Source organism: Balaenoptera borealis (genome assembly GCF_965194805.1).
Source record: "Balaenoptera borealis genome assembly, chromosome: 3".
NCBI lineage: Eukaryota > Metazoa > Chordata > Mammalia > Artiodactyla > Balaenopteridae > Balaenoptera > Balaenoptera borealis.
This window is the reverse complement of record NC_138866.1, coordinates 33004953-33027462: the sequence shown is the minus strand read 5'-3', so window position 1 is coordinate 33027462 and position 22510 is coordinate 33004953. Positions and strand designations below refer to the sequence as shown.

Genomic DNA, 22510 nt, shown 5'->3' with positions numbered 1-22510 from the left:
CCTGTGTGCCACAACTACTGAAGCCCGCGCACCTAGAGCCTGTGCTTCGCAACAAGAGAAACCACCGCAATGAGAAGCCTGCGCACCGCAATGAAGAGTAGCCCCCGCTCGCCGCAACTAGAGAAAGCCCGCACGCAGCAAGGAAGACCCAACGCAGCCAAAAATTAATTAATTAATTTTAAAAAAAATTCTACATAAAGGCAAGGTGCTGTAATTGTGGTAATTATAGCCTAACACTTCTAGACGAGGCATGGAGGCTCCAGCAAGAGAGACCCCTCCAGGGTCATGCCGAGCAGGCCACTGCCCGAGGGAAGGAAGACCAGTGTGGTGCCACCTGGCCCTCTGAGCCAGCTGAGAGGTCCAGGCAAACTCCCCGATGTTCCCGTCCCAGGACAAGCTGAGGCCTGGGAGCTCACGCCCACGCTTCACTTGGCTCTCAACGGGTCCAAGCTTCTATCTGCCCAGCCCCGGGCCTCGGTAACAGGCTAAGAAAGCATTTCCCCTAAATGACCTTCCTGCCCAATCCTGAGAGTGTCTCTTCAAAATGGTAAGGCATGGAAAAACGACTAGCAAACAAGAGCAGTGCCTGCATCTTCTCTCTCCTTTAACGAGGCCGCAGAGACCTTTCCCCACAGCCCGTCGCTTCCAGAGGAAGTGGGCGAACCGCCACTCCAGACCCCTCCCTCGCTGTCCCAGGCCTGAGCGAGGCTCTGCAGCCCACGTCTGCCCTTTTCTGTTTATACTGAGAGATGAGCTTCTGCTGAGCTTAAGTGCAGTTCTGGCCCTTTTGTTTGTTTTTAAGTCAAGTTACAACTTTGCTCCTGGATTTATTGCAAATTCCATTTATCTTCTGCCCAGGGTCTCTGCAGAAATCCTTTTGAGCTTTCCTCCCCTCCTGTGGACACATAACCAGGGGGCGCAGGGAAGGGACAAGGAACACGAGGACAACGGACAGACGGACACAGGGGAGGACACCCCGGGAAGGGCCAGAGGCTGTCCCTTGTGGCTCTGGGGAGAAAGAGCGAGGCTGGCGACACAGGATTGGCCATAGGTCACCCAAAGAGGCTAGGCCAAAGGAAGGCCAGCCCCCAACCTCCCGCCCCCTTCCTGCAAAGAGCTCCACAGGGAGGAAGAGCTGGGCTGAAAGGCAAAGAAATCCCAGGGCTTAGTGGAGGGAATAAAGAAAGGTTGGTTCTGATTTGGAGGGAAGGAGCCCATGGCGGTTTCTGCCAGGGGTGGTATGAGCTCGGTGGTCCCAAGGGCCTGGAAAGGATCACATGGGCTGTCTGACAAGGGCTGAGGGTCTGAGGGTTGGCCATGGGCATGTGCCCATGGAGGCCACACAGGCCCGAGGAGGCCGACTGGGAGGTCCCAGGGCCCGGCTAGGCACCAGCACAGCATCTGGAGTTCCTTTCCCTCCTCTTCCCTCCCCAGACACCACTGGTTCCCCGAACTGCTGATGAAGAGCAAACATCCACAAGCTGAAGCTCACCAGGGAGAGAAAGAGAATCCAACTGAGCAGAACAACCTGCAAGCCGGCGTCCGGCCATGCTGCCGGCTGGTCCTCCCAAGGCAGGAAGTGCCGACAGCCTGTCCTAGCAGAGCTCCTTGGCTGGGGGTGTGCAGGGGACATTCACCGGCTGCACAATGGGCCTCACAGTTTGGCGGGGGGCGTGGCGGTGGGTGCAGATCCCAGGGGCTGGGAAAGCGGGACCTGCTGGAACCTCAGCGCCTAAGGGCCTAACCTGAGAACGGGTTTTAATCTGCCCTGGCCCAGGAGACTGGCTGCAGGTGGCTGGGTGACCGCAGAGTGCCCTTGAGCAGGCCCCGGGGCTGTGGGTCAGCCGCTGAAGGACTCCCCCTCACGCCCTCCCCTCCGTGTCACAGTGCAAACACGTGAAACTCAGGCCTCAGCGTCCCAGCCCAAGACCTCATCGAGGAGCCTCAGGAATAGGGGGAATGAGAACAGGGCGGGCTCCTCTGACTCTAGGAACCATCCCGGCCTCCAAACAGGTGCTATTGCAAATGAGGAGAAGGGCTTTCCCCAGCAATTTCGCAGGCCAGGCCCTGGGCTCCACCCCGGCCGGTGCTGTTGGGCCCTGGCTCTTCCTCATCACTTGTCACTCTACCACGAGACCAGCCTCCCCCTCCTCTGTGCTGTGGCCGCTCCTCATCTCTCCGGCCTCCATTCTTCTCCATCTCGGCCACATACCTGCCTGGTCCCCTTCTTTTCCCCTAACCACCCACCTCGGAGAACTTCTCTGCTGATGGCTCTTAGACCACAGCCTCCCGCCTTCACATCTTCCTTTCTCCTGTTCTCCCCTCTAACCCTGCCTCTTGTGCCCCGCACCCCACCCCATGTCCCTTTAGGAGCTTGCCCTCCCACCAGGCTCTCATCTGCACCCTCAGGCCCAGCAGCCCAGTCGCTGCAGCTTCCAGGCCCTGAGGCGGGGTACAGCTGCCACCCTGGCTACACAGCTTACCTGAGTCCTGCTCTGCTCTCAGGCCAGCAAGTCAGCCAGACCGCTGTCCCTGAGCTTTCACTGTCCTCAGACCACCCCCCCACCAGGCCCCACGTCTACCTTCTGCCTATAGAATTTCTCACTGCCCACCTGACCAAGAAGGTCCAGGCCTTTCCACGGGGAATCCCTCAGTCTCCTTTCCCCCACCTCACAGCTCCTTCACCTCACCCTTCCCTCAGTCTGAGTGCAGCTGACATCCCCGCCTCCTTTGCACAACTAACTTACTTTCCTGGTCCAAGATGGCACCATGGGCTCCCACCTCTTCCAGACCATGTCTCTCCTGCCCTCATTTCTGGGTCAGAAGCTGCATGTTAACAGGATTCCTTGTGATCCGAATGTACTTTCACGTGTGAGAAGCATGGCCACACCTTCCTTATCCTAAAATGACTTCCTTTGGCCCTGCTGCCTCTCAGTTTACCATCTTTTTGTTCTCGTTCCCTTTATTACAAACGTCTTTATAGGGTCCTTTACACCTTCTGCTTCTACTTCCTCTCCTCAGGACTTGGCAACTGGCTGCTCCAGGGCCATTTCACAGGCCTTCCTCACAACAGGGGCCCAGGAGCCACCTCGCGGCCTCCTCCTCACATGGCCGGGCCCTCCTCCTACCACTGGGACTTACTCCTCAGCCTCCTGGTTACTTCCTGCCAGGCTCCCGTTTTCCTCTCCATCCCGGTGCTCTTTACCTGCTGTCTATCTCATCCCCGCCCATATCTTCAACCACTGCTTCCATGAACCCCAGATCTCTAGCTACCCAAATTTCCACATTTCTGCCTGCCTGCCGGCCATCTCTACACAGACTCCCTGTAGGCATATCAGAGTCTTTCTGCACAAAACTAAATTGGTCATCTCCTCTCTAAACCCATCTCTCTTCTTGAGATTGCCTGTCTCTGTTTATGAATCTCCACTCTCCCCATTGCCCAAGCTCAAAACCCTCAAAATTGTCCTCGTCTTCTTCTTCTCCCTCTCCTTGCACTTCTGATTGGCCTCCTGAAGCCTGCAGAATCTTCTTTTGCACTATTTTTTATATCCCTCCCCACCCCAATGTGGCTATGTAAATTCAAGCCATTATCAAGTCTCCCTTGGACATTTGGGCTCCCCTCTCGTGGTCCACCTGCCCTTGAACACAGAGCTGACCATAGTGGTCCATCTCCCTTATCAGAAACCCATGTGGACCCCACCCTGCTCATGGCTCCCCGGGGCCTTGCAGGGGAGAGACCCGGCCTGCCTTCCAGCCCAATCCTCACTGCTGCCACTATCACTTAGCGGATAGTGACCGAGGACCTACTGTGTGATGTGCGCCTGTGCTCTAGTCATAGCTGCCTACTTTCTAGTCCCAGAACTTACCACCCTGCCCTCACCCAGTTTGCTGGTTCTTCTTTTTTTTAATGTCCTTTTTAAAAAAAATTTTATTGGGGTATAGTTGATTTACAAGGTTCTTCTTTTTGTTCACTTGTTTTCCTGCCAGAGACGCCTCCTCTCCTTTGCTCCCATATCCACCTGTCAGCACCTAATCCAACCATACTCATGGCCTAGCTCACAGCCCACCTCATCCAAGAAGCCTATAAGATTCCAGAGTAGACTCAATCTCTCCCCTTCCCCATTCTCCTTTACAGAAGTGTTTGTTTCCTATTACAACCACATCCAAACACATGTGTGTGTGTCTCATCTCCCTGGTTGTGTGGTCCTACAGGCCAGAGAATAGTTCTTCTTCAACTTTGTAGCCTACACATACTTAATAAGAGTTTGTTGCATTTGAATCGGGTCCTATTCCCTCATTTCACAGATGATAAAATTGTGGCCAGAGGGGCCCCAGGTTTTAGATGCTAGTTGGCAGCAGAATCAAATCCCAGCCTTAATCTCCTGGTTCCTGGTGCAGTGCTCAGGAAATTAGGAATCCCAGGCTCAGCTGCCCAATGTCTGATTACACACGCCCTCTACAGGGGCACCCAACTGTCCTCAGCTCTTCTCTTCCTCCTCTAAACTGGACAGACTAGGAGCAGAACAGAGAGACCTCAGATGTGTAGCCAAGGAGCAGCCAGAGGTCATCCAGCCTTATTTTTCCGACACCCACAGGTCTACACTGAATATCCAACAGTGAGTATAATCCTGTTTCCTTAACCTCCAGGGAAATTGCTTTCTCATCTTTTTCAGTAAAGGACATCATCGTCTTACAATGTCTCCAGTGAAAAATCTCTCTTTCATCTCCTCTAAATCTTTCTCCTACCCCTCCAACCCTTGACACCCATGATCAATCTCCCTTCCTGTGGCCAGGTCTTCTGCAGAGGTGGGAAGAGCTTCTCCTGCCCTCCTAACAGCATCGTCTGCACTACAGGAGGACTTCTGAAGCTGTAGGCTCCTAGGAGGAAATGCACCATCCAAAAATAAACAAATTAGTGTGCTTTGTAAAAGTCAAGTAGGGTACCACCTATCTGTGTAGCTGTCCGCTCTGGTTAGTCACACTGAAGTTCTCAAATGGGGGCTTTGGGGAAAGCTAAGCTTTCTCACTTGGCGAAGGATTACATGGCTTTGTGCCTGGGCATCCCCACCCAGAACTCACTCAGCGCTCCACCACCAGATCTGGCCTGGACATCACAGTGTCTGTGAGATTCACCTTCATTTTCACGTCTCCTTGCTTTCAGTCTATCTGTGGCCTTACCTCAAATCCAGTGAAAGGTTCTCTCTTTCAGTAATAAGGAATTTGGTTCATTCATCTTCACAAAAGCTGGTGGAAGGATCATTCATGAGACTCATATCTTTGCAGTGAATTTCAAAGACCTGGCTGAGTAAATACCATTGTCATGCCAACCTGCCGGGGCATAGATTGCATCAACCACTGCTAGTCACAGCAAAGGACATTTTGAAAGTCCTCCACATTACATTCTATGTAACTTGAAACAGAAAAATATTCATTTCTCTGAAGGAGCTTATGTCCTCTTTCAAGGTAAGTGGGAGCAGGCTGACCCAGGAACGGGCACTCACAGTTGAATGCTTTCACTTGCATGGGAAGTGCAGCTGTCTTGATGGGGCCCAGGAGACAGACCAATGAGGGGAGAATTCCTGTGTTTGGGACTGGGTTTGAAAAGGCTCCTGTTTGTAACAGCCGACTTACAGAAGAGCAGAAAGAATTTCCAGCTGTTGTCGTGGTGAGAGAGCCCTCCTGATTCTGACTGGGGCTGTTTTTGTGCTCTGGTCTCTCCTATCACATTTCCTGGGCTGGTTACCCCATCAAACTCCCAATCCTATGGGCCAGCTCTGGAACCAGATGCCACTTTGCCAGCAAGAAATATAAGTTGTAAAAGGACAGATATTGTATGAGTCTACTTATATAAGGTACCTAGAAGAGTCAAATTCATAGAGACAGAAAGTAGAATGGTGGTTTCCAGGGGCTCGTGGGGGAGGAATAGGGTGTTTGTGTTTAATGGGTATGGAGTTTCAGTTTGGAAGATGAAAAAGTCCTGGAGATGCATGGTGAACAATGTGAGTATACTTAATGTCACAGAATTTTTTACTTAAAACTGGAAAAACGGTACATTTTATGTTATGCATTTTTTACCACAGTAAAATAAGAACAAACGAAATACAAGTGGGGACTCAGCTCTGGTCATAGCACTGCTGAGAGAAGGCAGCCAACTTCTCAATTCCCACCTCTAAAGAGGGGTGGTGTGTCTGTGTGTGTGTTTGTGCACATGTGCACTCACAGGTACATGCATTTGTGGGAGGTATGGCCCTGCAGGAGTGAAAATGGAAGTACAAGCAGCGTAGTCAAGGAGGCGAGCATTCTGGACCAAGCAAGTTAACCTCTGGGCTTCCGCATGACTACTTTGGAGATCATTCTTCATAATGCAGACCAATGGAAGATTCTCAGTGGAAGCTGTTGTTTAAATGCCAAAAAGCCTGCATAATATTCTTGGAGGGCTTGGATGACCTGTTTTCAAAAATGAATTTCAGTTGTTCTAAGAAAGGCTAGATTTTTGGGGTGAGAGAAATTGGGACTAGAGTTCAGGGCCTGCCCCTGTGTGGCCAGTCATAATGCTTAATTTAAATTTAAATGCCTAAGATCAAAAGAGCGGCAAATATGAAAATGCTTTTTGTGAACAGTAGAGTACCTCATCATCATCTTTTATCTTTTTAATCAAGCCTGGCTGTGGGAACAAATTAGCAATGGATTTTAAAGAACTCATACTGCAGGAAAGTTTGCATAGACCCTAAAATACAAGTTCACCTGCACTGTCTGTTATAGGATTCTTCTGGCTTTGGGGGCAGCCCAGTAGCATCCACAGCTGAGAATAAAATCAAAGGTCCTAGAAGCTAGACTTTTTGAGAAAATAGATTCTGTAGCCTTTGAGGGGAGGGGTCAAGCTAAATCAGATATTCCTGAGAAGAGCGGCACATAAAGTCTTTATCAGTATCAACACTGATATATTTCTATCAGATTCCTTATTTTTTTTTAATTCACATACCATAAAATCCACCATTTTAAAGTATATAATTCAGTAGTTTTTAGTATATTCACAAGGTTTTATAATGATCACTAATATTATTCAGAATATTTTCATCAACCCAGAAAAAAATCCCATATCCATTAGCAGTCACTCCCCATTCCTCCCTCCTTCCAACCCCTGGCAACCACTAATCTACTGTTGGTCACTATGGATTTTCCTATTCTTTACATTTCATATAAATGGAATTAGGACTTCCCTGGCGGTCCAGTGCTTAAGACTCTGTGCTCCCAGTGCAGGGGGTACATGTTCGATCCCTGGTTGGGGAAGATCTCCCATGCCTTGTGGCATGGTCAAGAAAATAAATAAATAAATAAATAAATAAAATGGAATTATACAATATATGACCTTTGGTGTCTTGCTTCTTTCACTTAACATAATGTTTTCAAGGTTCATCCAAGTTGTAGCATGTATGAGAATTTCGTTCCTTTTTATGGCTGAATAATATTCCATTGTATGGATATACCACATTTTGTTTATCCATTCATCAGTCAATGCACATTTGAGCTGTTTCTACTTTTCGGCTAATATGAATAGTGCTGCTATGAACATTCATGTATGAGTGTGGGTGGAGATGTATTTTCAGGTCTCTTGGGACCACAACTAGCAGTGGAATTGCTGGGTCATATGGTAACTCTATGTTTAACTTTTAGTGGAACTGTCAAATTGTTTTCCAAAGCAGCTGTACCATTTTACATTCTCACCAGTAATGTGTGAGGGTTCCAATATCTTCACATTCTTATAACACTTGTTATTGTCTGTCTTTTTTATTATAGCCATACTAGGAGGTGCAAAATGGTATCTCACTGTGATTTTGATTTGCATTTTCCTGATGACTAAAAATATTGTATATCTTTTCACGTACTTATTGGCCATTTGTATATCTTCTCTGGAGAAATGTCTATTCAAATCCTTTACCTATTTTTAAAATGTGGGATGTTTATCTTTCTATTGTTGCATTGTAAGAGTTCTTTGTATATTTTGGATACAAGTTCTTTATCATACATGTGCTTTGCAAATATTTTTCCCATTCCATGAGTTGTCTTTTCACTTGATAGCATCCTTTGATGCACAAATGTTTTTTTTTTATTTGTTTGTTTGTTTTGTTTTGTTTATTTATTTTTGGTTTTATTTATTTATGGCTGTGTTGGATCTTTGTCGCTGCATGTGGGCTTTCTCTAGTTGCGGCGAGTGGGGGCCACTCTTCGTTGCGGTATACAGGCTTCTCACTGAGGTGGCTTCTCTTGTTGTGGAGCACAGGCTCTAGGCGTGGGCTTCAGTAGTTGTGGCTCGCAGGCTCTAGAGCACAGGCTCAGTAGTTGTGGTGCACGGGCCTAGCTGCTCCGCGGCATGTGGGATCCTCCCGGACCAGGGCTCGAACCTGTGTCTCCTGCATTGGCAGGCGGATTCCCAACCACTGCGCCACCAGGGAAGCTCACAAATGTTTTTAATTGTGAGGAAGTCCAATTTATTTTTTCCTTTTGTTGCTTGTGTTTTTGGTGTCACAGCTAAGAAACCATTGCCTAATCGAAGGTCACGAAGATTTATACCTATATTTTTCTATAAGATTTATATTTTTTAGCTCTTATGCTTAGGCTTTTGATCCATTTTGAGTTAATTTTTGTATGTAGTGTGAAGTATGGGTCCAACTTCTTTCTTTTGCATATGCATATGTATTTGTCTCAGTACTATTTGTTGAAAAGACTATTCTATCCTTATTGAATTTTCTTGGTAAGTATGTCAAAAATGGATCTGTCTTCTTTTCTAATATAAGCATTTAAAACATTAAAATTTCATCTGAATTCTAAATGAAAGAAGCCAGACACAGAAGGCCACATAGTGTAAGATTTCATTTATATGAAATGTCCAGAATAGGCAAATCCAGAAAAATAGAATGCAGGCTAATGATTTCCAAGTGGTAGAAGGAGGAGAATTTGGGGACTGACTGCTAATAGGTATGGGGTTTCTTTTTGGGGTGATAGGAATGTTCTGGAATTAGATAGTGGTGATACAACATAATGAATATGGTAAAATATAGTAAAAAGAAAATCACTGAATTAGACACTTTAAATGGTGAATTTTATGTTATCTGAATTAGATCTCAATTTTTTAAATGTTAAGCTGTTTGCATAGGTAAGGAAAGAAGTTGACAATTATAACCTGATTGCAGGTGCAATATAACAGTAGTTTTTGAGGGACCGTAAGAAGATAATCTAGATTGTGGTGACAGTTGCATGATTCTGTAAATTTACTTACAGTCATTGAATTGTACACTTAAAACAGGGAGCTTTTATAATATGTAAATTATACCTCAATAAATATGTTTTAAATAAGATTTTTAAAAATTCCATTGAAACTGCTTTAGTTGCATTACATAAACTTTGATACATTATGCCTTCATTTTCATTCAATAAAAAATAATTTTCAATTATTTTTGCATTGTCTTCTTTGACCCATGGGTTACTTAAAATATAATGTTTAACTTCCAAATATTTGAGTATTTTCCAAACATCTTTCTGTTTTTTATTTCTAATTTAATTGTTTTGTGAAGATTTCAAATTTTAACAATTTGTTTAGTCTTTTTTTTTTTTTTTTATGGCCCCAGTTGTATTCTATCTTGCTGAATGTCCCATGGGAACTTGAAATATGTATTCTGCTTTTGTTAGGTGGAGTGTTCTACAAATGTCAGTTAGGTCAAGTTGGTTGACAGTATTGTTCAGGTTTTCTATTTTTTCTGCCTATTTGTTCTATCAGTTCCTGAGAGAGAAATGATGAAATACCAAACTATAATCGTGGATTTTTCTATTTCTTCCTTCAATTTGGTCAGTTTCTGTTTCACATATTAATGAAGCTCTATTAGTGGATGCACACATGTTTAGGACTGTTATGTCTTCTTTAAAAACTTTTCTTTTTATCATTGTGAAATTGTCCCTCTTGATAAAGAGGTAATATTCCTTGTCCTCAAATCTTTTTTTTGTTATTAATATAGTTATCCAGCTTTCTTATAATTGTTGTATGGTATATCTTTCGTCATTCTTTTTCTTTGAAACTATTTATGTTTTTACATTTAAAAAGGGTTTCATTTAACATGCTTTTTTTTTTAAATCCAATTGGTGATCTCTGCCTTTTAATTGGGGTATTTGGACAATTTGCATTTAGTTACAAGTACATATAATGTACTTACATCATGTTTGGTTTAGGTATGCCATCTTACTATTTGTGTTCTATTTGTCCCATCTGTTCTTTGTTCTCTTTTTCACCTTCCCCTGCCTTCTTTTGGGTTGACAGTTCTTTTTTATGATTTAATTGTGTCTACAACATTGGCTTATTAGCTATACTCTCATGCTCTTTATGCTATTGTTTTATAAATTTTACTTCTACATATGTTATGAACTCCACAGTACATTTATTTTGTCTAGTTTTCTAGTTGTTGATGGTGGGAGAGTAAATCTGGACCCTGTTGCTTTATCATGGCTAGAAGCAGAAATTGTAAGAACTGATTTTGATAAAGAAATAATAGTGAGAGAGGGTAGGCCCCAAAACTAGACACTGATGACTTGGCTGGGGGTCCCAGGGTATAGAAAGGGACCAGGAAAACTCTAGCGTCTGACAGCCATGTAGGAACAGGTATGACAATAAACAAGGAAGAGAAAAATGTGCAGGCTACTAAGAACAGACCTTACCTGTTTTCTTAGGTGACTGGATAGCTTCTATGTGCTCCTTCAGATCCAGCCTCCACCCTTCACCCTACCCTGTACCACAGCTGATTAACCTGTCCATATAGCATCCCTGGGGCTCCTTGACCTCTGGTCTCTAGTCATGCTCAGGCAAAGGGAGGTAACAGCAGGAAGTTGGAAGGCAAGAAGATTATTTATTCCCCTAGTTCCTTCCCTGCCAATCACCGTGGATTAGTTTTGTGTCTCCACCAAAGGTCGCAAGTCCTGTCAGGCAGCCTTCTTCTTACAGGTACTCACTCTGGGTTCTAGTAACTATTTCTTCTTCTTGACCCTTCAGACTTAGGGATGGTAATGCCTCCTCAAAGTTACTAAACCAAAAGTATCACACCATCCTTTGTCAGTTCCCTAAACCCTGCCCATACCTTGCTAAATAATCCCTTCATTAAATTCCCTGTCTTTTCCCCACCAGGACCCTGACTGATACTACAGAGTTGTTGATGCTTCCCCTAAATGTGAGCAATCTACTGTCCACTAATTGTATGACCTTAGGCAGATCACTTTACTGACTCCATCCATTTGCCCTAATTCAGGAGGCTGCACCACAGCAGCAGCCCTGGGGCAAATAGCGACCCCTCCCTATCCCTTACCTTTTTTTCTGACCCCTATTCCCGCACTGCAATTCCTGGCTTAGCTGCTCTGCTTCGTATGGTCATCCAAGTCCCTCCCTCCAGCTCTTAGCAACAGATACAACCTGGAGAGGGCTAAGACAGCAGGCCCCATGAAGACCACTTACATGGACGTGACCATTAATGGTCACGTCCATGTAAGTGGGGATCATAGTCAAGGTCAAGTTCATACAAGCTACACAGATTTTAGCCCAGACCAGTAGGGCTAAACAAATAGGAGGCTCTTTTCCCTCCTGACGCATACTTCCTGGAAAAGACTTATTTTTAGTTTTTAACTAGAAAGACAGATGAATAGCATGAGTAAAGAAAAATGTTGAAAGGTCAAGGTTTTAAATAATAAAGAGGGAAAAGTCATGAGTTTTAAAGGTTAGTGTATTATAAAGGGAGTCAGTGCATAAAGCAATAAAGGTCAATAAAGCAAGTTAGACAGAACGGGGCACTGCAGCCTCCTGCAGGCTGAAGCAGATTTAGAAATGGACACCAAAGGTATGGTGGAAGGAATCCACGAACAAGAGGAGCCAGAGTTGGTGGCAGTCTACTGTGAAAGACCTTCAGCTCCAGTGAAGACCCTATAAGTGAACACACGACCTCTCGGGCAGGCATCCCACCAGCTTCCTGTCCTGGGAGAGTGAAGATGAAGTGGCCTTCCCCACTTCTGTGAAAACCCACTAAACCCACTTGCCTTCCTGGGGAGGTTATTTCTGCATAGTGCACCTTTTGTGTCTTCCTCTTGATCAAAGGAACACTTAAGCCCCCTTTGAGGCATCTAACATGACAAGCCTGTTCACTCTTCAGGGCTGACATTTTTCCTAGAGTTTCACTTGACCCTTGCCCCAAATATAATGCACCTTTTCTCTGCCCACGTTGGGACTCAGTGCCAAAGCCTCCGGGGCCACTGCTCCTGGGTCAGTCCCTCTCTCTCCCTCTTCCCTCTAAGGCTGATTTCAGGTAAGGTTTACACTCCTTTGGGAATGAGACCTCCTCATCCTTACTCTTACATAGCCTTTTTAGAGAAAAGGCCAATGTTTTCCTGTTATTTGTGGACATTAACGGCAGCACAGACTTACCTGAGAATACACCCAGGCAGGTTGTTGGACTGGATCTATCCAGGAGCTCTGGGATTCCCGAGTGAGTCCGTAGGGCCCTGACGTAGCAGGACCCTTAGAATGGCACCCCTTCCATACAGCCTCTGCTTGACGCCCCTTCTCACCCGCCCCCATCACATAGCTGTTGTAATCTGATTCACAGTGTCCCTCTGTAAGGATAAGGACCTTCCATGAAAGAAGCCTTGCTCACCCCTGTACCAGCCGCCCACACTATTGGTTCACGGCTTGGAGGGTGTAACCCTTTGACCCCCTAACCCTTGACCCTGATCCTAATGAACTATTCCCACTGGGCCTTCCCTGGGAATAAGCCTATACTTAACATTTTTTACTGAAGGGAGAGAAGAGACAATCCACTCAATGATTTGCCATTGTTAGAGTAATTAATACTCCAAATCCCCGAGTAGGAGTGACTGAAAGGCTTAAGGCTCTTTAACTCTGCCTATTCTCAAACTAATCTGGAGTTTATTTTCCCCGCCTCCTCTAATCATGTTTCAGGCCCTCACCTGTCTGTCCACAGCCTCATTCACTTGGTCTGGGGAGAGATTTGGGAGGGAAAGTAGACACAATGCCTTGCCGCTGACTAGTGGCAGTTCTGGAATTTCTGTAAAGGAGGACCTAGATGTGGAATCTGGGTGATACAGAGTCTAGGGAGGTTTGCTTCAGGCTGTTTGTATAGTAAACACTATTTTTCACTTAGACTTCTTGTTTGTTTAGGACAGAGACTGGATGGAGGAGAGAAGGCCTTCTCAAACCACCCCTTGGCACCAACATTGTGGTTGACAGTCCCTGCTGAAACTGGCTTCACCCACTGTTGGATTCTCTCACTGCTGACTCTATTTCTCCCCCTTTTAATTCACTCAATTCCTGGCAAATCCTATCCCACTGGTCTTTGTCCTATTCATCCATCCATCCATCCACCCACCCATCCAAGATGGCAGCTCCTTCCCGATGGGAAGTGAAGCCCCCTTGCTAGAGAGAAACCCTGTTTTTTTCATCCAGGCCTCTGGGGCCACCCCACTTTGGCTTCACACCCCAAGTGGTGCCCAAGGCTGCTGTCGGTGTCACCATACTTCTCCACATCACCTTTCTCCTCTTCTCATTCCCTCCCCAGCCCTTCTCTTCTACCCTCAAGTTCCTTTTCTGTTTTCTCTCCTTTTTTCCTCTCCTTTTTTTTCTCCACTCCCTGTGCTTTAGGCCTACCCAAGGCAGCCCCATAGATATTGTGTAGCCATTAAAGTTAAAGAGGGGCCACTGAGCCCCATCCTAGAAGAGCTGATAGCTCCCGCTCACAGGTCCCCCTCCCCCAGACACCTCTGGTTTGCCTGGGGCAGAACTAAGCTGACCTCCACACTGGCTACCAGGGTCTGGATTTTAAGGCTTCTCTGGGGCGCCCAGGGTATCCAGCCTCTGTGCGGGGGCCCCTGGGCTGGTTATAGCCCATCTACAGGAGAAAAAAATAAGCTCCCAACATGGAGAAAACTGCCTTTCTTCCTGTTGCTATTGACAACAGAACAACAGAGGGTTAGGATTTAGTGGCCCGACAAGAATAAAAGAGTGCTGTTCGAAACCAGGGCCCAGATAATCTGCTTCCAGTGGTGACCTGGGTTCTGTGCACAGTGGCAATGAGTGTAACCAGACCCAGAGCTCTGAGGTGCAGGAGGCAGGCCCACAGCCACGGCACCGCCCCCTCTCCCCTCTCTCCTCCTGCCTCTGTGGGGTCAGTGTGGGTTTGGAGTAGCTGATGTCAGCATCAGGCCACTGATGAGGGCTCCTCTTCTGAGCTGAAATCTCAGTTCATAGCTTTGTTTCCTAAAAAGGGAGCAGGACCAGAGCCTGGGCACCCACAATGGCTCTGCAAGCATGCCTCTTACCTGGCCTGCACCCCACGCTCCAATTACCCCTTTACTGTCCTGGTTTCCAGAGCCCCATCTGTCCTAGAATTGCTGGCTATGAGGACCTTAACCATCATCTGGTCCCAACCCTCTCAGGAGCAGAGCAATCCCTGCTTGGGGTTCGACCCCCCACAGGAGATGAATTTCCTAAACACAGGAGTATCACAGGAGAGGGAGCCATTCTGACTTCCGGTCCACTCGGTGGAGAGCGAATGGATTCAATCAACACACAATACTTGGGACCACGCTTAGCCAGGATTGGTGCAGATGCATCTGATGAATGTAGACATGGTCCCTTCCCCTCCTGAAGCTGTCTAGTGGGGAGAACAGAAATGTATCGAGCAACCTAAGTACAATACTGTACATAGGGGTGGTTAGGAAAGGCCTTCCCAAGGAAATGGCATTTAAACAGAAGGCAGGAAAGTATTTTTCTCATTCGCCTCTTTACCCCGAGCCTAGCACAGAGCTGGCACATGGTAGATACTCAGTAAATGTTTATGGAATGAATGAACAAGGAAATGAACAAATGTCTCCACGTTTCTTGAGAGCCCTTGGCTCTGCACAGGATTTGGGGCTGGGTCTACTAATGTATCCATTTACAGAACAATCTAAGTGAACTTGAAGTCATGAGTCCTCATGAGGTCTACTCATGTTATGGACGTGCTGCATGCTGTCATTCCGCTTTAGAGGTGAGTATGCTGGGTCACAGCTGGGGAAGATGATACTCCTGAGATTCCACAGGAAGTCTTCCGGACTCACCCCCCCCCGCAGATCACACCATGGAGAACTCCGTAAACGGACTCATCAAAGCAGGGAAGGCCAGCCCCTTGACAGGTGATTGGATTTAGATCTGAAAGCAGAGATGGGTTAAAACTCCCTGTGTCCAGATGTCCTAACCACAGACCAAAGCTCAAGAGGAGGCGAGGGAAGACTAGCTCCACGGGCCTACCCTCTCTTTCTCAGAAGAGGGTGAAGCGTTCTTGGAAATTCCCATAAGGCATCCAAATGAGCCAATCCAGGGCTGGTTGTTGTCAGGTTTCCCAGCAGGATTATGGGCAGACTGGCCAGCTGTTCCATCCCCCAGGTCTGTCTTAACTTCAAAGACTAAGTTGTCTGTCCCAGGAAAAGTGGGCCCTACTCTGAAATGCCCTGAAACTCTCCCAGACCTCAAAACATGCCCACATTAAGGTGTTGCTCTTGGGCCTCCAGGAACCTAACATACAGCAGTAAGCATCCTCTTCCCCCTCCCTCTGCAGCAAACATCTCTCCAAGAAAAGAAACTGAAGCTAGTGACATTGAGTGGAGGCAGGACCACCATGTCCAGTTGTACAGGCTGTTCACTGTACAAGAGGGTGGGTGGGGGCTGAAATACAGGCCTCACTCTTCTTGCCAAGCTGTGCCCCCTGGCCTGGTTACATCCACACAGAGGAAGGGGTGGCTTTTTCTAATTTGCTCATAAGTGCCATGCGGGCGAGCAGTGACCCTGGGTGGAGAGCACAAAGAATTACATCTGGGGAAGGAAATAAGCCAATCCTTCCCTTGTCACCACCTAGTCTAACCAGGTGTTCCTCAAGTGATTAGATATGTTAATAGGGCAGCCTTCTTAGAAGGTGATAGAATATGATGGATAAGCCAGTAAGTCCAGTAAGGCTTTGTGTTTTATTTCTCTATGTCCCGAGTTCAGATGACGGTGAAAACGAACTATTGAGATGTACTAAAGGAGGATCGAATGTCTTCTTTCTGTTAAACTACTTTAAGGAGAGTAAAGATTTACAGTTAAGTATAACCCTTCTGTGTTGGAAACACCAGCGTTTTGGAATCTTTCCCAGACATTGGGCTCTAGCTTCACGTACCTTAAGCCTGTTGGTCAGGAAGTAGGCCCCCGTAAGACGAGGTAAAGTGGGCATTTTCTCAGGAAAATGACCCTCCCCATGGAGGGCCAGGCTTCTCACCAGAGAACGCACTCCACACTGAGAATGATTCGCTGGCAGTGCTGTCTGAACAGTGGCCTAACACGATGTGCCACTTGGGAAAGGAACTGCGATTCCAGCAAATGCTTGATGGACGCTGAAGACAGGGCCGCGGTCCCCCTTCCTCGCTGCTTTACACTGCAGGGATGTATGTCAAAGGTAACTTATAACCCTGGTCAGGGGCAGCTGCCCCCTCTCAGAAATGTCTTCCCTGCATGGTCTCCTTTGGGGTCTGCCCATCTGCCCAGTCTTCCTAGAGGTCAAAAAATGATCTATGGGCTGGGGACCCTGAGAGGAAAGATGAGGAAGGAGCAGGGCCTGCAAATCACAGCTCTCCTAGACCTTCTGACACGTTCACAGGCCGGAGCTTGAAGTGGGGTCAAGGGATGGAACTAAATTGCTTCCTGAGGCTCTGGGGACCCCCAAAGCTCAGTTTCCTGCCCTCACAGTCCCAAGTACTCAATGGCTCCTGGGCCACGCAATTCCCTGTGAGTGGCCCCTGGGGGGATTAGTGGGGATAAACCTATCCCAGGTTTCAGGAAGAGGAGCCTAGGCTCCCAAGGCCATGTGAAACTCACAGTATGCAGGAGTGGTCCTTGGTGGCGGGCACACGTGAGAGCGTCTTGGCCAGGAAAGTCAGGCTAATATTGTATGGGTCCTGTGTGATCCTCTCAGGAAGCAGATGACTGGAACAGCCAGGACCCTGGGCAATTTCTTTCCCAGGTGAGACTCCCTTCTCTAACCCCATCATCCCTTTTGATTCTTCTAAGCAAAAGCCACTCGTGCTACCTCAGTCAGGATGTTGCAGATTATTGCACATCCAGAGCCTTCCTGTGCCTCGTGGGAAGCACATATGACAGGAGCCAACAATTCATGAGCACCTACAGGTGCCAGGCATGGAGCAGAGTGCTTGCTTTGCCAGCAGGATCTCATCGAATCCCCAGACAACCCAGAGAGTTGTTGAGGAACTCGAAGTTCAGAAAGGTTAAGCAACTTGCCCAAGATCACACAGCGAATAAGTGGTGAAGTCAGGACTCAAACTCAGATGGTGTGGCTTTAGTGCCCATACACATTACCACCTCGAAGCACCAGAACTTCCAGGTCTTTAATGAAGTTGGAAGGCTGAGATACAACGAGGAGGGAAGACCACAGCTCCCCTGACTCTCTTTGCCAGCCAAGCACTGACCAAGTAGGTGACAAGCGTATCTGAGATACAATGCTCCCAGAAGCTGTTTAACCTGGGCACAGGGACTTTGCCTTACTCCCTATGACATCCCCAGTGCCTGGAGCTGGGCGGGGCGGGGCCCACAGGAGAATGTTTATTGAAGGGATGAAGGAACTCCTAGCTGCTCTTGCTCTTTCTCCTCCCTCTCTCCCAAGCTCTGAGCTTGCATTGGGCTCAGCAGGGCCCCTGAGCAGGCACCAAGTTCTACACAAGCAGCCCTGCATCTCCACCACTGACCCTGGCATGGCTTAAACACACAAGTCCATAGGTGGGCATGGGGAGTCCTGGAGGCTCACAGCCTTGTGGGGTTTTCTCCCATCCACACAGTTGTAACCTCCCTTTGGTTTCCAGAGCTATCATGTGTGTCCTCTCCCTGGCTCCAAAGCCTCCAGAGGTGCAAATTTAAGCAGGAGATTTTCAGCTACACTCTTGACCTTGATCTCTTCCCCTTGAGTGACCACAGTGTTAGTGGGGTTCAGACTCCCCTATGGTGTGGCTGGTTCCCAGGTGGGCCCAGGCAGCCATGATATAAGACATCAGCTATCAAATGTCAGAGATCAGAAGCCAAGCCACTTAAGCACCTTGCGATGCTGTTATTCTCCAAGTTTATCCACTAGAACAGCTTGACAAATCTGTCAGTGCTAGGGAGGGTAAGAATCAAATAAGAACCTACCCTCAGGATGTCCACCATGGCACTGAGGAGACAAATGTACATGGAACAATTAGCAGCAGTGCAAGGTTTGTGTGCTGTGTGCCAAGCATAGCTCAGAAAGGAAGGGTGGCATTGGGGGCACACAGGGGGACAGAAAAGACTGAGATGAGAGCCCCTTGAAATGACTGAGTTATCATGAGTTCCTCTCTTCTTTCTTTCCTTCCCATCCAGCACTTCATTCCCATTCGGGTACCTATTGCTACGTAAGAGACCGCCCTCAAACTCAGCAGCTTAAAACAATTTATTACTATCTCTCACACCTCTGCCGTCTGGGCTCAGCTGGCGGATTCTCACTCAGGATCTCTTGCAGTTAGAGTCAAATGGTGGCTCCTGCTAGAGTCATCTGAAGGCTCTACTGAGCAGGACAGCCAAGTGGCGGTCACTCATTCACAAAGCTGGCAGAGACGTGAATGTTGGTGGAGAGCTCAGCTAGGGTTCTTGACAAGAGCCTTTCTGTGTGGCCTGGACTTCTTACAGGATAGTGGCTGGTTTCTAGAGCAAGTGTCCCAGGAGTGAAGTTTCTAAGAGAAGCAGACAGATATCGCAAGGCTTCTCATGACCAAGACTTAACAGTTCCATAATGTCACTCCCACCAAATTCTGTTGATCAAGCAAGTGTCTATGGCCAGCCCAACTTCAAGAGGTGAGAAGCAGCACACAAACACCAAGAGGGAAATGATTGAGGGCTGCCATTTTGGAAACTTGTCTACCACAACGTCCTTTACATAAAGATAAAATTCCCTTATTGAGCTGGAAGAGGGAGAGGAAATGAGCTCCGGGCTAAGGAAGCCAAGAGGAAAGAGACTTTCTCCCTGTGTCTAGAAGAAGGTACTTGGCCAAGTCCCTCCCCACACTGTTCTCTTACCTCACATCCCAAGGTACATTCTTAGACTATGTCCTAGGCCCAGAATGGAAAAAAAAATCACTTACATCATCCTAACTAACGAGCCTTCATCTGAGAATGAGTTTGCTACGTGACTGTTGCCACAAAATTGTTTATCTGCCCTTGCTGCAGCATGGCCTTTACAGGACACAATCTGGTGCCAGTGACATCCCAGTAGTGGTTCCCTGGAGAACCAGAGGTCAAGGATGGTGAGGGAGCTTGTTGCCAAGATGATCTCACATAGAAATCTCTTTGCTTTCTTGTGACCACCTGGTAACTGAGATATGAAGGAAAGAGAAACAGCCATTAGTTCCTCAGATGTGTGTCCACAGGCAGAGCAGAGTGGGCTACGGCACAGAGTCCTAGCATACAAGTTATGAGACGTCCCATTGATTCCTTCCATTCCCCCTGACTTGCTTTGACGGGGCGTCCATCTAACCTCCCTTGTTTGGAAGGTTGCGGGATCACCTGGTGGTCTGAGACTGCCCTTCCCATCCACCTGGATAATTCAAGCATAATAACTCACAATTCTAAGCCTGCAGTTAGCTTCCGCCAGCCTCTGCCTGTCACTCCTCCATGACGTGGGGTGACGGGGGGCGGGGTGAGGGGGCATCATTGCCAGTATAAAGCGGATGGGGTACTTTGCACATCCCATCCCCCACCAAGTCACTCCTAGTCTATTCTACTTGGGAGACCTCTTCAATAATCCTCCCCTCAAACAACGAAATGTTTAATAACTACTATCTTTCTTTCTCTCTCTTCTCTCTCTCTCTCTTAGAAACTCCAGTGCATAGATTGGATGAATTACATTTCTTGGTTCGTGACCCAGTCTTATCTTTGTACCACGCACACTCCACTTCTATTTAGTTATTTTAAAAAAATAAACATCGTCCAGCCCACAACCCCAAACAAAAGCCAGGGTCTTGACAATAACCAACATATCTTTCAAATCCCAAGTGACAGTAAACAGGAAAATGAGACAGCCAGTCACCCAGCATACACAAGACAGAAGAAACTAGGCCTTTAAAAAGGTTTCGCTAGCGCCCGAAGAAGGCGTCTTTTCGAAATGCCTCGATTTTTACATGGCCCAAGCGTCCCGTGAAATCCTGTTCATTTAAAATCTGGGTTCCCAATTGGTATATTTTATTTTAATGATCTGTGCTTCCTATAGAAACATGGAAAATGACTATTTCTTTTTTCAATTAAACGTGTAACGGCCGGCAGATGAAAGCCAGCTTCTCTCTCCGCCTGCCCCGGGGAGCGGCCCGGGAAGGGGTTAACTAAGGCCCCGCGGACCGGGGTGGAAAACTCTCGGTAACCCGAGCGCGGCCCGGCCCGCCGCGCGCATGCGCCGGGGCAGCACTCCGCGCGCCCGCCCGCGGCTCCCCGCTCCCGGCCGCCTGGTGCACAAAGGCCTGCTTTGTTCCCTCGGCTCTGTTTTAAATATCTGACGGCTATTCGCCCCACCCCTGCGCCAGATCCCCGGCCTGGCTGCAGGCGCGGCACAAGGGCGCATTGTGGGGCTGAGCGAGGGGCGAAGGGGGCTGGGGGCCGCCGCCCCTTTGGGGACGCTCCTGTTTCGCCAAGTTGACTCAGCCATTTGGGTCACCCGGGCTGAGTCGTGGGGGTGGGTGCAGAGTAAGGGGGCGGGGGTAGCTCATCGTCTTTTTTTTTTTTTCCCCCCCAATCCCAGACGTAAAGATTGGGACCTGGGGACCCTGGGAACGAGCAGAATCGTTTCCAAAGCGGGCCCGGGAGGAGGTGCTGAGGTTTCAGCCGAGCAGCAGGGTGGGGGCTGGCCAGCCCGAGCCCCAGGGCTGCCAGGAGGGCCGCGAACCCTCGAAGCCAGACGCTGGGTTTCTTATCTCTCCATCGCTGTACATATTTAGAAAGTGCCGATCACTCAGACGCTTTGAAAAGCGTGGCATTCCAGCGCAAACCCACCCGAACAGGCGGTGGGGCGGATCCCTTCTTCCTCCAAGTTCGCGGCCCAGGAGGAGCTCCCGGAAGGGCATCACCCTGGACTGTCTGCACCCACAGCTTTCAGGCCCTCGAGGTGCTCCGCTCCGTTTTAGGAATACTGTATTCCCCACCCCCCCCCGGGGAAATCATACCCTCCCTGGTGTGGCCTCTCCCTCCCAAGGGTAGGTAATGAAGGTTGGGATGGGGTTCAAACAAAAGCAGGCTTTCAGCTCGCTGGAGAGCTCGCCCTGCCCTACCCCCGCCCCTCCCTTGTCTTGCTGGCATTCCCTGCGGACTCCCAGGTAGTTTTTCTTCCCAAATCAGGTGTTTGTTTACCTGCTGAGAAGGAGGAGGGGAGGTTTGCAAAATGACTATCACAAAACCCACCTCTCTTTCCCATTTTCTTCTTTAAAGGTAGGGAAAACACTGCCTTTCAGACCAGGTCTTGGAAACTTAAAGCAAAACGCAAAATGTGGGCCTTAGCAATTCTGAAAAGCGTGCTTGGTCTTAAGTTTAATCAAAAGGAGGTTTTTGTATCCCAGCTTGTCACCAGAGCCCCCCGTACCCCTCAGAGTCTTGAAGGGAAATTGTGACCCTTGCGTCCAGGGCAGGTGAAGTAGGAGGAACTGGCTCGGAGGATCTGATTCAGAAGCAAAGGGCTTTGTAATTTTGACGTGGCTGTTCTAGGCCTGACTGGGGGCCCCCAAATCCTCCTTCATGGTTTGTTAGGAATCTCGGGGAGGGACTCACATTGCCTTGGTCACATTTCTCAGCTGCGAAGACCATAAATATTTCCTGAGATATATTTTTTAGAATCATGCTTTATAATTTTCACATTTCACATGTTGTCTCATTTCACCAGTACCCTTGAGGGTTAGAGCCAAGAGCTCATACAAACCAACCCTCTTATTTTGCAAATGAGGGAAATTGTTCAGAGCCACTCAGAAAGACAAGGCAGAGGCAGGCCTGGAGGCCAAGGCTCCTACGCCCAGGATGCAGACTAAAAGACCAGGTTTTCACCTATTGCTTCCACACAAAATCCTTTCCCAGTAAAGTATTCTGATTCAAGAGTAAGAAGCTTTGAGGAAAGATTCTTGATATTCAGGTAGCTTTGAGGAGAGACTAGGAGTCGCTTCTCAGTATATCCCCCAGAACTGCTGAGTTTGCAAGGACTACACTAGCTACAAGCCTAGAGATGTAAGTCATGCTCTGCTGCCAGGGTTGCTAAGTGGCAGAGAAATCCTGGGTGTCTGTTTCCAGGAACTCTTCAGTCTGCTGAGGAATTTCTTCAAGCAACACTGAGTGTCCTTTCACCACTCTGTTGGCCGGTAAGCCCCCTATCTCTGGAGGTGATAGCCTCCCCCCATTCCCCCTCTC

General features: G+C 47.9%; 3 long non-coding RNA genes across 4 annotated transcripts in view; 2 read left to right on the top strand and 1 right to left on the bottom strand.

Annotated features, from left to right (window-relative positions):
• Positions 1–37: 37 nt before the first annotated feature.
• LOC309625228 lies at positions 38–11502 on the top strand. Its single transcript, XR_014242405.1, has 3 exons — positions 38–8113; positions 8480–9566; positions 9599–11502. It is a non-coding gene; the product is annotated as an uncharacterized lncRNA (long non-coding RNA).
• Positions 11503–18512: 7010 nt separating this feature from the next.
• Positions 18513–22510, bottom strand: part of LOC309625227 — a 4228-nt gene continuing 230 nt past the window's right edge. Inside the window, exon 2 of the long non-coding RNA XR_014242404.1 lies at positions 18513–19448. This is a non-coding gene — a long non-coding RNA (uncharacterized lncRNA). The remainder of the gene's footprint in view (positions 19449–22510) is intronic.
• The window catches only part of LOC309625221, a 25924-nt gene continuing 24125 nt past the window's right edge, over positions 20712–22510 (top strand). For both annotated transcript variants that reach the window (XR_014242395.1, XR_014242396.1), the window contains exon 1: positions 20712–22461. This is a non-coding gene — a long non-coding RNA (uncharacterized lncRNA). The remainder of the gene's footprint in view (positions 22462–22510) is intronic.